The sequence below is a fragment of the Pseudophryne corroboree genome, unplaced genomic scaffold (genome assembly GCF_028390025.1).
Source record: "Pseudophryne corroboree isolate aPseCor3 unplaced genomic scaffold, aPseCor3.hap2 scaffold_584, whole genome shotgun sequence".
In the NCBI taxonomy this organism is placed as follows: domain Eukaryota; kingdom Metazoa; phylum Chordata; class Amphibia; order Anura; family Myobatrachidae; genus Pseudophryne; species Pseudophryne corroboree.
The window spans coordinates 381,261-396,076 of record NW_026970183.1 but is presented as its reverse complement, the minus strand read 5'-3'; the positions used below and the strand labels follow the sequence as shown (position 1 = coordinate 396,076).

General features: G+C 43.8%; 5 non-coding genes and 1 pseudogene across 5 annotated transcripts; all 6 read left to right on the top strand.

Moving 5' to 3' along the window:
* Positions 1 to 4,457: 4,457 nt before the first annotated feature.
* LOC135034621 (U1 spliceosomal RNA) lies at positions 4,458 to 4,621 on the top strand. The gene has a single exon (XR_010229782.1). It is a non-coding gene; the product is annotated as a U1 spliceosomal RNA (small nuclear RNA).
* Positions 4,622 to 4,773: 152 nt separating this feature from the next.
* LOC135034511 (U1 spliceosomal RNA) lies at positions 4,774 to 4,936 on the top strand. Its single transcript, XR_010229690.1, has one exon. It is a non-coding gene; the product is annotated as a U1 spliceosomal RNA (small nuclear RNA).
* Positions 4,937 to 5,591: 655 nt separating this feature from the next.
* LOC135034607 (U1 spliceosomal RNA) lies at positions 5,592 to 5,755 on the top strand. The gene has a single exon (XR_010229768.1). It is a non-coding gene; the product is annotated as a U1 spliceosomal RNA (small nuclear RNA).
* Positions 5,756 to 12,487: 6,732 nt separating this feature from the next.
* On the top strand, positions 12,488 to 12,651 carry LOC135034614 (U1 spliceosomal RNA). Its single transcript, XR_010229775.1, has one exon. It is a non-coding gene; the product is annotated as a U1 spliceosomal RNA (small nuclear RNA).
* A 152-nt stretch (positions 12,652 to 12,803) lies between these two features.
* On the top strand, positions 12,804 to 12,938 carry LOC135034549 (U1 spliceosomal RNA; annotated as a pseudogene).
* Positions 12,939 to 13,640: 702 nt separating this feature from the next.
* Positions 13,641 to 13,804, top strand: LOC135034600 (U1 spliceosomal RNA). The gene has a single exon (XR_010229761.1). It is a non-coding gene; the product is annotated as a U1 spliceosomal RNA (small nuclear RNA).
* The last annotated feature ends 1,012 nt before the right edge of the window (positions 13,805 to 14,816 follow it).

The window sequence follows — 14,816 nt, the reverse complement described above, 5'->3', positions numbered from 1 at the left end:
AGCACTCACTCATCATGCGGAAGTACCAATGTGTTTCTTCATTGGTTGCTGGAAGAAACATCTTACAAAAACTCTCCAGATTATTGACTTTTTAAAGTTTTTCTAGGAAACGTTCTAGATGAATGCTTATTAGTCTTTGTCAGTATATTCTTTTTGCAAAGTGTCTCTGTGGCGCAATCGGTTAGTGTGTTCAGCTATTAATCAAAAGGTTGGTGGTTCAATCCCACCCAGGGACGTAATTGACCTTGTGATCAGATTTTGGTGATATTTAAGTAGACAAGTCAAAATTGCAAACCCCCTCTTATGGTGTAGGGTACCTGGCCTTCTCTGATGTAATCAGAGTTAGATTTGATTAAGTGATTTTATAAAAAAACAGCTAGGAAGCACAATTTAGCAGTGGGTTGCAGAGAAAAAGAAAAATGCTGGCAGAAAAATACAATTGAGTGATTAAACAGCTCTTCATTTTCTGGCTTTATTTTTATGATAACAAATTTGTTCTCTGAAAAGTGTCCACAAAGCCAAGTATCTGATTAACATCTTTGTAGGGATGGTTTTTCACCTATTACTAAATTAAACTTGCTTCATTGGAAAGGCAGCAAGATGCATCCTCATTTCAATATCTACGGAAATAATACAGGTTGACACCATGAAACATTAACGCCACTGCATCTTTGCTGTTTTCTCATGTGGAAGTCTGTTTAATGTGAAAACAAGGTGATATCTAATTAGCACACATGTAAGGAATTAAGAAAATCTTTATTTAAGGGTGAAGATGTTTCTCACAAAATCGTTGCCCCAATGCATCATTGAAATCCAAGCTGGAAAGATGATTTTAATATATCACTTGTACATTTTGTATTGCTCTTCTGGTGACAATGTAGTTTGTTTTTGTCAATTACCATTTTAATAATCGGGTAAAGAAAATTAAGTGGATTTTTGAAAGAAAACAATACTGTCAATATACTATTAAAACAAATTAAAATGGTAAAAGTTATTGTACTTTAAGTAAAAATAAAAGAGCAAAAATATCAATCCCAGTTTTGGTTTACTTTAATTAACAAAAAAAAATGCATATAGCAGAGGATAGTTTCAATCTGCCTACCTCTGGGTTATGGACCCAGCGAGCTTCCATTACAGTACTCTGCTGCACATGTAATTGCAAGAGATCCTGAAGCACTCACTCATCATGGGAAAGTACCAATGTGTTTCTTCATTGGTTGATGGAAGAAACATCTTACAAAAACTCTCCAGATTATTGACTATTTAAAGTTTTTCTAGGAAACGTTCTAGATGAATGCTTATTAGCCTTTGTCAGTATGTACTTTTGCAAAGTGTCGCTGTGGCGCAATCAGTTAGTGTGTACGGCTATTAACCAAAAGGTTGGTGGTTCAATCCCACCCAGGGACGTAATTGACCTTGTTATCAGATTTTGGTGATCTTTAAGTAGACAAGTAAAAATTTCAAAAACCCCTGTTATGGTGTAGGGTACCTGGCCTTCTCTGATGTAATCAGAGTTAGATTTGATTCAGTGATTTTATAAAAACAGCTAGGAAGCACAATTTAGCAGTGGTTTGCAGAGAAAAAGAAATATGCTGGCAAAAAAATCCAATTGAGTGATTTAACAGCTCTTCATTTTCTGGCTTTATTTTTATGCTAACAAATTTGTTCTCTGAAAAGTGTCCACAAAGCCAAGTATCTGATTAACATCTTTGTAGGGATGGTTTTTCACCTATTACTAAATTAAACTTGCTTCATTGGAAAGGCAGCAAGATGCATCCTCATTTCAATATCTACTGAAATAATACAGGTTGACACCAGGAAACATTAACGCCACTGCATCCTTGCTGCTTTCTCATGTGGAAGTCTGTTTAATGTGAAAACAAGGTGATATCTAATTAGCACACAGGTAAGGAATTAAGAAAATCTTTATTTAAGGGTGAAGATGTTTCTCACAAAATCGTTGCCCCAATGCATCATTGAAATTCAAGCTGGAAAGATGATTTTAATATATCACTTGTACATTTTGTATTGCTCTTCTGGTGACAATGTAGTTTGTTTTTGTCAATTACCATTTTAATAATAGGGTAAAGAAAATTAAGTGGATTTTTGAAAGAAAACAATACTGTCAATATACTATTAAAACAAATTAAAATGGTAAAAGTTATTGTACTTTAAGTAAAAATAAAAGAGCAAAAATATCAATCCCAGTTTTGGATTACTTTAATTAACAAAAAAAAATGCATATAGCAGAGGATAGTTTCAATCTGCCTACCTCTGGGTTATGGGCCCAGCATGCTTCCATTGCAGTACTCTGCTGCACATGTAAGTGCAAGAGATCCTGAAGCACTCACTCATCATGGGAAAGTACCAATGCGTTTCTTCATTGGTTGATGGAAGAAACATCTTACAAAATCTCTCCAGATTATTGACTTTTTAAAGTTTTCTAGGAAACGTTCTAGATGAATGCTTATTAGCCTTTGTCAGTATGTACTTTTGCAAAGTGTCTCTGTGGTGCAATCGGTTAGTGTGTTTGGTTATTAACCAAAGGGTTGGTGGTTCAATCCCACCCAGGGATGTTATTGACCTTGTCATCAGATTTTGGTGATCTTTAAGTAGACAAGTCAAAATTTCAAACCCCCTCTTATGGTGTAGGGTACCTGGCCTACTCTGATGTAATCAGAGTTAGATTTGATTAAGTGATTTTATCAAAAAACAGCTAGGAAGCACAATTTAGCAGTGGGTTGCAGAGAAAATGAAATATGCTGGCAGAAAAATCCAATTGAGTGATTAAACAGCTCTTCATTTTCTGGCTTTATTTTTATGCTAACAAATTTGTTCTCTGAAAAGTGTCCACAAAGCCAAGTATCGGATTAACATCTTTGTAGGGATGGTTTTTCACCTATTACTAAATTAAACTTGCTTCATTGGAAAGGCAGCAAGATGCATCCTCATTTCAATATCTACTGAAATAATACAGGTTGACACCAGGAAACATTAACGCCACTGCATCCTTGCTGCTTTCTCATGTGGAAGTCTGTTTAATGTGAAAACAAGGTGATATCTAATTAGCACACAGGTAAGGAATTAAGAAAATCTTTATTTAAGGGTGAAGATGTTTCTCACAAAATCGTTGCCCCAATGCATCATTGAAATTCAAGCTGGAAAGATGATTTTAATATATCACTTGTACATTTTGTATTGCTCTTCTGGTGACAATGTAGTTTGTTTTTGTCAATTACCATTTTAATAATCGGGTAAAGAAAATTAAGTGGATTTTTGAAAGAAAACAATACTGTCAATATACTATTAAAACATATTAAAATGGTAAAAGTTATTGTACTTTAAGTAAAAATAAAAGAGAAAAAATATCAATCCCAGTTTTGGATTACTTTAATTAACAAAAAAAAAATGCATATAGCAGAGGATAGTTTCAATCTGCCTACCTCTGGGTTATGAACCCAGCATGCTTTCATTACAGTACTCTGCTGCACATGTAAGTGCAAGAGATCTTGAAGCACTCACTCATCATGGGAAAGTAACAATGTGTTTCTTCGTTGGTTGATGGAAGAAACATCTTACAAAAACTCTCCAGATTATTGACTTTTTAAAGTTTTTCTAGGAAACGTTCTAGATGAATGCTTATTAGCCTTTGTCAGTATGGACTTTTGCAAAGTGTCTCTGTGGCGCAATTGGTTAGTGTGATTGGTTATTAACCAAAGGGTTGGTGGTTTAATCCCACCCAGGGATGTAATTGACCTTGTTATCAGATTTTGGTGATCTTTAAGTAGACAAGTCAAAATTTCAAAAACCCCTGTTATGGTGTAGGGTACCTGGCCTTCTCTGATGTAATCAGAGTTAGATTTGATTCAGTGATTTTATAAAAACAGCTAGGAAGCACAATTTAGCAGTGGTTTGCAGAGAAAAAGAAATATGCTGGCAAAAAAATCCAATTGAGTGATTAAACAGCTCTTCATTTTCTGGCTTTATTTTTATGCTAACAAATTTGTTCTCTGAAAAGTGTCCACAAAGCCAAGTATCTGATTAACATCTTTGTAGGGATGGTTTTTCACCTATTACTAAATTAAACTTGCTTCATTGGAAAGGCAGCAAGATGCATCCTCATTTCAATATCTACTGAAATAATACAGGTTGACACCAGGAAACATTAACGCCACTGCATCCTTGCCGATGATAACCTCAAGTTGGGTCATTCGGTGCTGCAGAGTCGTACGCACTCTTCCACCCGTTCAAGAGCTTTGGTATAACCCCATGGTTCTTAATGTGACCCCAGCATCCTCTAGGTCGTATGAGAAAATAGGATTTTAATACCTACCGGTAAATCCTTTTCTCTTAGTCTGTAGAGGATGCTGGAGTTCCCTTGTGCTGCCTCAGTTGAATCTCCTTTACTTGACAGAGATGTGCCTGAGCAGCGGCCCTCCCCAGCCCTATCCCAAATCATACTTATTTTGCATAGGAGATACCATGGTCATGAAGATTATTCTCCCAGGGTGAGGTTCATTCATTGCATTCTGGGTATGCTGACCCCTGTGATTTCCCCAAATGTGGGTAACTCGACTGCATTATTTGTGGTAGTGGGGGACTGTGTTTGTGTTTTCCTCTGGTCAGCTCTGGTAAAAGTCAGATTTCTTTGTTTCAGATCTTCCTCTAGCCTTGTTCTTCTTTCGAGAGTTCCCTTGTGCTGCCTCAGTTGGATCTCCTTCACTTGACAGGGGGGTGCCCGAGCAGCGACCCTCCCCAGCTCAAGCCCAACTCCTACTTACCTGCCAGGTGAGATACTATGATCATGAAGGTGCTTCTCCCAGGGCAAGGCTCACCCATTGCACTCTGGGTGTGCTGCCCCTGCGATTTCCCCAAATGTGGGAAACTTGACTGCATAATTTGTGTTTCCCCTGGTCGGCTCTCGTATAATTCAGATCTCTTTGTCTCAGGTCTCTCTCCAGCCTAGTTTGCTGTCTGTTTCCACTTCTTTTTTCTTGAGCCCCTCCCTTTTATACCCTTGTGCACTATCCTGACTTCTCCTCCTGTCTGCTTACTTTGTGCCTTCCAATGCACAATGCAAACTACACACCCTTTTACTTGCCTTACAGAGCAGCTCTGGAGCTGTTACAGTGCCAAGCTGCTGTAAGAAATCAGCTTGAATGCTTCAGGGGCTGGGGCATTGTCAACATGAGCCCCACACCGAAGGAGGGTGGGGGTGTTTAATGCGAACTAAGGGTCATCCAAGCGCCGCAAAAGGCCGCCATGCCCTGCATACCCCTTTTCTCTTTTCATATGCAGATGAGGGTTCCAGCCAACTTTGGCCCACTGCTTGGATGACATCACCGTATGCAAATCCATCTTCTGCAGAACTTCCCCCAGGAATGCTTGTACTAGTTGTTGCATTTGGTTTGTTGTTTGGGGGTGCTTCAGTATTAGGCAGCCTTCTGCCCTCCCATGTTCATCTGAAAATATGTGTTCTCCCTGCAGTTGTTGTCTCCAGATGAGAGTTCCCTTGTGCTGCCTCAGTTGAATCTCCTTTACTTGACAGAGATGTGCCTGAGCAGCGGCCCTCCCCAGCCCTATCCCAAATCATACTTATTTTGCATAGGCGATACCATGGTCATGAAGATTGTTCTCCCAGGGTGAGGTTCATTCATTGCATTCTGGGTATGCTGACCCCTGTGATTTCCCCAAATGTGGGAAACTCGACTGCATTATTTGTGGTAGTGGGGGACTGTGTTTGTGCTTTCCTCTGGTCAGCTCTGGTAAAAGTCAGATTTCTTTGTCTCAGATCTTCCTCTAGCCTTGTTCTTCTTTCGAGAGTTCCCTTGTGCTGCCTCAGTTGGATCTCCTTCACTTGACAGGGGGTGCCCGAGCAGCAATCCTCCACAGCTCTGGCCCAACTCCTACTTACCTGCCAGGAGAGATACTATGATCTTCACTGTTAGGGCAATCAGGATGTGGAATTCCCTGCCAGGGAAGGTGGTAATGGCGGACTCTGTAATTGGATTTAAAAAAGGAATGGATACATTTCTGAATGAAAAAGCTATCCAAGGTTATAATACTTAAAATATCAACATGGTTAATCCGGGGGTAACATGAGTTGTAGTAGCTAACTAGTCATAAAACATTATTCAGCAAGTATGTAGAATCATCACAACTTAAAACAGGTTGAACACGATGGGCAATTTGCCTCTATTCAACCTCAAAAACTATGTTACTATATGTTACTATATTACTATGTTACTGTAGTATACAGAACACCACAATGCAATGAGCAGTGATAGTGAGCACTGATGAGGATACTAGAACTGACACTGAGCAGCAAGATGCAGCACTGGACTATTAGTAATGTACTGTAGTATGCTGAGCACAACAATGCAGCACAAGACAATGAGCAGTGATACTGAGCACTGATGAGGATACTACTGAGAACTGACACTGAGCAGGAGAGACACACTACTAGTATTACTGAGCAGCAATAAGTATCCACTGATACTGAGCACTGATATTGAGATTTCCACTGAGAGAACATAGCCACGTCCTCTCCGCTCTCTCTTCAATGCACGAGTAAAAATGGCGGCAACGCGCAGCTCTTTATATGGAATCCGAATCTCGCGAGAATCCGACAGCGGGATGATGACATTTTCCCTTGTTCAGGTTTTCCGAGTCAGGCGGGAACAACCGAGCCTGCCTCGTACCAGTGTAAACCACGTGGAGTTCGTGGGGAATTCGGTTCTCGGAGAACCGAACCCGCTCCTCTCTACCTTATACCCATCAATTTTTTTTATTTTCAATCTAAGCCCCTGCAGTTTTCTGTAAGCATCTGCTTTGCTATGATGATCAACAAGTCACAAGGGCAAACACTCAGGGCTTGAGGCGTAGATCTTAGGACCAGCTGCTACAAGCATGGCAGAGGTGTCACTATCACTGGTGACACCCAGAGAGGTGGCGAGGGAGATTGTAATGCAGTGCGCGCAGATAAGCAGCGCAATGGTAAAAAGGAGGCATGGTTTCATAGGTAGGGGCGTGGCCTGGTGGCCTGAATCTACATTTTGTTGCTCCGGGTGTCCCGGGGGTTGGGGGCTGCACCGGGGACTAGTGTGTGAGCGGTGCTGGCTCCTGCACAGTGACATGGCATGGCCACTAGAGATGTGCACCGGAAATTTTTCGGGTTTTGTGTTTTGGTTTTGGGTTCGGTTCCGCGGCCGTGTTTTGGGTTCGAACGCGTTTTGGCTAAACCTCACCGAATTTTTTTTGTCGGATTCGGGTGTGTTTTGGATTCGGGTGTTTTTTTCAAAAAACCCTAAAAAACAGCTTAAATCATAGAATTTGGGAGTCATTTTGATCCCAAAGTATTATTAACCTCAATAACCATAATTTCCACTCATTTTCAGTCTATTCTTAACACCTCACACCTCACAATATTATTTTTAGTCCTAAAATTTGCACCGAGGTCGCTGGATGACTAAGCTCAGTGACCCAAGTGGCCGACACAAACACCTGGCCCATCTAGGAGTGGCACTGCAGTGTCACGCATGATGGCCCTTCCAAAAAACACTCCCCAAACAGCACATGACGCAAAGAAAAAAAGAGGCGCAATGAGGTAGCTGTGTGACTAAGCTCAGCGACCCAAGTGGCCGACACAAACACCTGGCCCATCTAGGAGTGGCACTGCAGTGTCACGCAGGATGGCCCTTCCAAAAAACACTCCCCAAACAGCACATGACGCAAAGAAAAAAAGAGGCGCAATGAGGTAGCTGTGTGACTAAGCTCAGCGACCCAAGTGGACGACACAAACACCTGGCCCATCTAGGAGTGTCACTGCAGTGTCACACAGGATGGCCCTTCCAAAAAACACTCCCCAAACAGCACATGACGCAAAGAAAAAAAGAGGCGCAATGAGGTAGCTGTGTGACTAAGCTCAGCGACCCAAGTGGCCGACACAAACACCTGGCCCATCTAGGAGTGGCACTGCAGTGTCACGCAGGATGGCCCTTCCAAAAAACACTCCCCAAACAGCACATGACGCAAAGAAAAATAAAAGAAAAAAGAGGTGCAAGGTGGAATTGCCTTGGGCCCTCCCACCCACCCTTATGTTGTATAAACAGGACATGCACACTTTAACCAACCCATCATTTCAGTGACAGGGTCTGCCACACGACTGTGACTGAAATGACGGGTTGGTTTGGACCCCCACCAAAAAAGAAGCAATTAATCTCTCCTTGCACAAACTGGCTCTATAGAGGCAAGATGTCCACCTCATCATCCTCCGATTCATCACCGTGTACATCCCCCTCCTTACAGATTATCAATTCGTCCCCACTGGAATCCACCATCTCAGCTCCCTGTATACTTTGTGGAGGCAATTGCTGCTGGTCAATGTCTCCACGGAGAAATTGATTATAATTCATTTTAATGAACATCATCTTCTCCACATTTTCTGGAAGTAACCTCGTACGCCGATTGCTGACAAGGTGAGCGGCGGCACTAAACACTCTTTCGGAGTACACACTTGTGGGAGGGCAACTTAGGTAGAATAAAGCCAGTTTGTGCAAGGGCCTCCAAATTGCCTCTTTTTCCTGCCAGTATACGTACGGACTGTCTGACGTGCCTACTTGGATGCGGTCACTCATATAATCCTCCACCATTCTTTCAATGGTGAGAGAATCATATGCAGTGACAGTAGACGACATGTCCGTAATCGTTGGCAGGTCCTTCAGTCCGGACCAGATGTCAGCATCAGCAGTCGCTCCAGACTGCCCTGCATCACCGCCAGCGGGTGGGCTCGGAATTCTGAGCCTTTTCCTCGCACCCCCAATTGCGGGAGAATGTGAAGGAGGAGCTGTTGACCGATCAAGTTCCGCTTGACTTGATAATTTTCTCACCAGCAGGTCTTTGAACCCCTGCAGACTTGTGTCTGCCGGAAAGAGAGATACAACGTAGGTTTTAAATCTAGGATCGAGCACGGTGGCCAAAATGTAGTGCTCTGATTTCAACAGATTGACCACCCGTGAATCCTGGTTAAGCGAATGAAGGGCTCCATCCACAAGTCCCACATGCCTAGCGGAATCGCTCTGTCTTAGCTCCTCCTTCAATGTCTCCAGCTTCTTCTGCAAAAGCCTGATGACGGGAATGACCTGACTCAGGCTGGCAGTGTCTGAACTGACTTCACGTGTGGCAAGTTCAAAAGGTTGCAGAACCTTGCACAACGTTGAAATCATTCTCCACTGCGCTTGAGACAGGTGCATTCCACCTCCTATATCGTGGTCAGATGTATAGGCTTGAATGGCCTTTTGCTGCTCCTCCATCCTCTGAAGCATATAGAGGGTTGAATTCCACCTCGTTACCACTTCTTGCTTCAGATGATGGCAGGGCAGGTTCAGGCGTTTTTGGTGTTGCTCCAGTCTTCTGTACGTGGTGCCTGTACGCCGAAAGTGTCCCGCAATTCTTGTGGCCACCGACAGCATCTCTTGCACGCCCCTGTCGTTTTTTAAATAATTCTGCACCACCAAATTCAAGGTATGTGCAAAACATGGGACGTGCTGGAATTTGCCCAGATATAATGCACGCACAATATTGCTGGCGTTGTCCGATGCCACAAATCCACAGGAGAGTCCAATTGGGGTAAGCCATTCTGTGATGATCTTCCTTAGTTGCCGTAAGAGGTTTTCAGCTGTGTGCGTATTCTGGAAAGCGGTGATACAAAGCGTAGCCTGCCTAGGAAAGAGTTGGCGTTTGCGAGATGCTGCTACTGGTGCCGCCGCTGCTGTTCTTGCGGCGGGAGTCAATACATCTACCCAGTGGGCTGTCACAGTCATATAGTCCTGAGTCTGCCCTGCTCCACTTGTCCACATGTCCGTGGTTAAGTGGACATTGGGTACAACTGCATTTTTTAGGACACTGGTGAGTCTTTTTCTGAGGTCTGTGTACATTTTCGGTATCGCCTGCCTAGAGAAATGGAACCTAGATGGTATTTGGTACCGGGGACACAGTACCTCAATCAAGTCTATAGTTGGCTCTGAAGTAATGATGGATACCGGAACCACGTTTCTCACTGCCCAGGATGCCAAGGCCTCAGTTATCCGCTTTGCAGCAGGATGACTGCTGTGATATTTCATCTTCCTTGCAAAAGACTGTTGGACAGTCAATTGCTTGGTGGAAGTAGTAAAAGTGGTCTTACGACTTCCCCTCTGGGATGACCATCGACTCCCAGCAGCAACAACAGCAGCGCCAGCAGCAGTAGGCGTTACACTCAAGGATGCATCGGAGGAATCCCAGGCAGGAGAGAACTCGTCAGAATTGTCAGTGACATGGCCTGCAGGACTATTGGCATTCCTGGGGAAGGAGGAAATTGACACTGAGGGAGTTGGTGGGGTGGTTTGCGTGAGCTTGGTTACAAGAGGAAGGGATTTACTGGTCAGTGGACTGCTTCCGCTGTCGCCCAAAGTTTTTGAACTTGTCACTGACTTATGATGAATGCGCTGCAGGTGACGTATAAGGGAGGATGTTCCGAGGTGGTTAACGTCCTTACCCCTACTTATTACAGCTTGACAAAGGCAACACACGGCTTGACACCTGTTGTCCGCATTTCTGTTGAAATACTTCCACACCGAAGAGCTGATTTTTTTGGTATTTTCACCAGGCATGTCAATGGCCATATTCCTCCCACGGACAACAGGTGTCTCGCCGGGTGCCTGACTTAAACAAACCACCTCACCATCAGAATCCTCCTTGTCAATTTCCTCCCCAGCGCCAGCAACACCCATATCCTCCTCATCCTGGTGTACTTCAACACTGACATCTTCAATCTGACTATCAGGAACTGGACTGCGGGTGCTCCTTCCAGCACTTGCAGGGGGCGTGCAAATGGTGGAAGGTGCATGCTCTTCACGTCCAGTGTTGGGAAGGTCAGGCATCGCAACCGACACAATTGGACTCTCCTTGTGGATTTGTGATTTTGAAGAACGCACAGTTCTTTGCTGTGCTTTTGCCAGCTTAAGTCTTTTCATTTTTCTAGCGAGAGGCTGAGTGCTTCCATCCTCATGTGAAGCTGAACCACTAGCCATGAACATAGGCCAGGGCCTCAGCCGTTCCTTGCCACTCCGTGTGGTAAATGGCATATTGGCAAGTTTACGCTTCTCCTCTGACGATTTTTATTTAGATTTTTGAGTCCTTTTTTTACTGATCTTTTGTGTTTTGGATTTTACATGCTCTGTACTATGACATTGGGCATCGGCCTTGGCAGACGACGTTGATGGAATTTCATCGTCTCGGCCATGACTAGTGGCAGCAGCTTCAGCACGAGGTGGAAGTGGATCTTGATCTTTCCCTATTTTTGGAACCTCAACATTTTTGTTCTCCATATTTTAATAGGCACAACTAAAAGGCACCTCAGGTAAACAATGGAGATGGATGGATACTAGTATACTTATGGATGACGAGTGACTGACGACACAGAGGTAGCTACAGCCGTGGACTACCGTACTGCGTCTGCTAGTATAGAGATGATAATTAATGATATAAAAAAAAAATATATATAACTACTGTAGGTATATATAATATAATGACGGACCTGGTGGACACTGTCAGCAGACTGCTAAACTACTAGTATGAAGAAGATAGAAAAAAACTTCCACCACAGGTAGGTAGGTATACAATTATGGACGAGCACTGACGACACAGAGATAGCCACAGCCGTGGACTACCGTACTGCGTCTGCTAGTATAGAGATGATAATTAATGATATAAAAAAAAATATATATAACTACTGTTGGTATATATAATATAATGACGGACCTGGTGTAATTCAGATCTCTTTGTCTCAGGTCTCTCTCCAGCCTAGTTTGCTGTCTGTTTCCACTTCTCTTTTCTTGAGCCGCTGCCTTCTATGCCCTTGTGCACTCTCCTGACTTCTCCTGTCTGCTTACTTTGTGCCTTCCAACGCACAATGCAAACTACAGGTAGTGCTGCAGGGCCCACACCCTTTTACCTTGCCTTACAGAGCAGCTCTGGAGCTGTTACAGTGCCCAGCTGCAGCAAGAAATCAGCTTGAATGCTTCAGGTGCTGGGGCATAGCCAACAAGAGCCCCACACCGACGGAGGGTGGAGGTGTTTAATGCAAACTAGGGGTCAGCCAAGCGCCGCAAAAGGCCGCCATGCCCTGCATGCCCCTTTTCTCTTTTCATATGCAGACGAGGGTTGAAGCCAACTTTGACCCACTGCTTGGATGACATCACCATATGCAAATCCATCTGCGGCAGGCCTTCCCCCAGGAATGCTTGCACTAGTTGTTGCATTTGGTTTGTTGTTTGGGGGTGCTTCAGTATTAGGCAGCCTTCTGCCCTCCCATGTTCATCTGAAAATATGTGTTCTCCCTGCAGTTGTTGTCCCCAGATGAGAGTTCCCTTGTGCTGCCTCAGTTGAATCTCCTTTACTTGACAGAGATGTGCCTGAGCAGCGGCCCTCCCCAGCCCTATCCCAAATCATACTTATTTTGCATAGGAGATAACATGGTCATGAAGATTGTTCTCCCAGGGTTAGGTTCATTCATTGCATTCTGGGTATGCTGACCTCTGTGATTTCCCCAAATGTGGGAAACTCAACTGCATTATTTGTGGTAGTGGGGGACTGTGTTTGTGCTTTCCTCTGGTCAGCTCTGGTAAAAGTCAGATTTCTTTGTCTCAGATCTTCCTCTAGCCTTGTTCTTCTTTCAAGAGTTCCCTTGTGCTGCCTCAGTTGGATCTCCTTCACTTGACAGGGGGGTGCCCGAGCAGCGACCCTCCCCAGCTCTAGCCCAACTCCTACTTACCTGCCAGGTTAGATACTATGATCATGAAGTTGCTTCTCCCAGGGCAAGGCTCACCCATTGCACTCTGGGTGTGCTGCCCCTGCGATTTCCCCAAATGTGGGAAACTTGACTGCATAATTTGTGTTTCCCCTAGTCGGCTCTCATATAATTCAGATCTCTTTGTCTCAGGTCTCTCTCCAGCCTAGTTTGCTGTCTGTTTCCACTTCTTTTTTCTTGAGCCCCTCCCTTCTACACCCTTGTGCACTATCCTGACTTCTCCTCCTGTCTGCTTACTTTGTGCCTTCCGATGCACAATGCAAACTACAGGTAGTGCTGCAGGGCCCACACCCTTTTACTTGCCTTACAGAGCAGCTCTGGAGCTGTTACAGTGCCAAGCTGCTGAAAGAAATCAGCTTGAATGCTTCAGGGGCTGGGGCATGGCCAACATGAGCCCCACACCGAAGGAGGGTGGGGGTGTTTAATGCGAACTAAGGGTCATCCAAGCGCCGCAAAAGGCCGCCCTGCCCTGCATACCCCTTTTCTCTTTTCATATGCAGATGAGGGTTCCAGCCAACTTTGGCCCACTGCTTGGATGACATCACTGTATGCAAATCCGTCTTCTGCAGACCTTCCCCCAGGAATGCTTGAACTAGTTGTTGCATTTGGTTTGTTGTTTGGGGGTGCTTCAGTATTAGGCAGCCTTCTGCCCTCCCATGTTCATCTGAAAATATGTGTTCTCCCTGCAGTTGTTGTCCCCAGATGAGAGTTCCTTTGTGCTGCCTCAGTTGAATCTCCTTTACTTGACAGAGATGTGCCTGAGCAGCGGCCCTCCCCAGCCCTTTCCCAAATCATACTTATTTTGCATAGGAGATACCATGGTCATAAAGATTGTTCTCCCAGGGTGAGGTTCATTCATTGCATTCTGGGTATGCTGACCCCTGTGATTTCCCCAAATGTGGGAAACTCAACTGCATTATTTGTGGTAGTGGGGGACTGTGTTTGTGTTTTCCTCTGGTCAGCTCTGGTAAAAGTCAGATTTCTTTGTCTCAGATCTTCCTCTAGCCTTGTTCTTCTTTCGAGAGTTCCATTGTGCTGCCTCAGTTTGATCTCCTTCACTTGACAGGGGGGTACTGAAAGGAAAATCAGCCTCTTCTTGTACCCCTCGATTTGGTGGCCACTGACGTCAGTGAGAGCAATCCTTAACGTTACAGATAATACACGACACCATGTAGTTAAGAATCACTCTGCGTTTATTGTTCATAACAATGGTATATAAGGCATCATTGTCTAGGGAGGGATTGGAATGTCCAGGGAGGGGTAGGCAAAAGTAAATACTTTATTGGTTTAACTTTACTGCATAGGAGGGGTAAAACAGGCTACATGGGGGGATGTAGGATACAGCCTAGTACTTCATCTAGGGGTGGTGATTTCACACAGTTCCCAACAAACTATGGGTGGAGCTATATTCATTTTATGCAATGCAAGCTAAATCCAAGGCAAAAGAAAAAGAAACAATATTTACACAATGCACAATGACAGAGTATATTTAACCCTTCAATCCCCTCTTAGAATCATGATTGTTATACGACATGATTCTTCTGTAGAGCCCCCTTTTTGTTTCTCCAATTTTTTAGATATTGAACATAATCATCGGGGCCTTTGCTATCAGAGGAGGTGATGGGGCTAGTGGTAACATCATAATACATCAAGACTGTGTCAATACCTTTAGATGTGAGTTTCTTTCCACAGGGAATCACACAATAAACTATGAGACCTATAAAGATTAAAGTTATTATTATGAATATACTTATTTGCACAAGAGCCTGTTTCCAATTTTCAATCCACCCAAAATATTGGCTCCATGGGTTATCAACACCCGAATTTTTCTTAAGTTCTATGGATAAGGTTTCTAATTTGTTTATGGCTAAAGTAACCTTACCATTAGGACCAGTGTTGTCAGGAATATATGTACAACAGCCTTCCACCTTACTAATGTAAACACATGTACCGCCTTTTTCTGCTAGAA